Here is a 1348-nt window from a genome sequence, read left to right on the forward strand (position 1 = left end):
GCCAGCGTGCCCTTGTGTCCATGACTGTGTGTGTGTTTGTGTTTCCTAGATTCTGCAAGGAACTTCCCCTGATTCTTCTTAATTACCAGCCTAGAAGAAATTCAAGATGCTTAGAGCAAAGGTCAAACTCCACCTGTTTTCCCTGCACTTCATTTTCTGGCAGTTCCCACAATAGTACAGATAAGTAAAAGATTAAGGCAATCTTTTCTAATTAAAGTAATTTAAAAACGGCGATGATTGCACCTTTCATCTGAAAGGGAAAATATTTACTCATCCAAACTGCAGGCCCTTGAACGCATTCAGGAGGTCTATTTTGACAAACAGATCCTCCTCCCCTCCCCCAGCCCATTCTTTCTGCTCCGGGACACACACACACAAAGGCTGGTTTATTTAGCAAGAGCGGGCTTGACTAGGGCACCCTGGAAGCTGGGGGAGGATGGGAGCTGGGGCAGGTTTTGAGCAAGTGGACGCTTTAGCCCAATCCCTGCCGAGTTCTGTTGAGAGAGGGGCCGTTGAGATTTTGATTTGACCAATGGATGTTTTATTGTTGTTCCTTTCCCAAGGGCTCCCACCCAAGGATCCCCTGCCTCCCTCAGACAGCTCCACTCTGTTTAGGCCTCTTCCCTCTGAACTACCCGGCATGGAGAGTCCAAAGTGGGAAAACTTGTTGGAGGCTTGGATATAGTCTGTCCTTCTGCCCATCCTTTCTCCAACACACGTGTTAAGTTGCTATCTTGCACACGACTCTGTGCTTGCCACACAAAGTCCTTCATCCACCCTGAAGGGGTGCTGTGGGGGCCTGTGGCCCAGCCCCTACCCTCAAGAAATACAAAGTCTAACAATCTTGAGCAAACTGCCTTTGCTCACCCTGAAGAAATCACACAGGGTGCAAGCTGCCTATTTCACGTCGAGTTTCCTGGCTAATGTGGTTTGACTTCACAAATTACTCTCCCTAACCAGGGGGTGCTCCCTGTGACATGTGACTGTGGGGCCCGAGGTGCGCTGACATTGCAGGGCCAGGGCTCTCGGGGTAGGGTCTTTGGGGAGTGGGAACATGAAGGGGCAGAGGTGTGACTGTCCAGTCCCATGGCCTGAGGGTGACTGCCCTCCTCCCGGTCCCCACTGCCAGGAGAGAGGACATGCTTTGGAGCCGGTGCAGCTAGAGCTTGAAGCGGCCCTGATGAGATAATCCCACGCACAGGCTGCTCCCCTATCCTCAGAATATGGCAGAAAGGAAAATCATGGAAGCCAGCCCCAGGAATGTTGGAGCCCAGCTGCCCTGAGAAGGCCTGGCTGCCTCTGCGTGCCCAGGGCAGGCTAGACAGTGTCTTCAGCATGGCCCACAGCC

Source organism: Myotis brandtii, unplaced genomic scaffold (assembly GCF_000412655.1).
Source record: "Myotis brandtii unplaced genomic scaffold, ASM41265v1 scaffold191, whole genome shotgun sequence".
Lineage (NCBI taxonomy): Eukaryota > Metazoa > Chordata > Mammalia > Chiroptera > Vespertilionidae > Myotis > Myotis brandtii.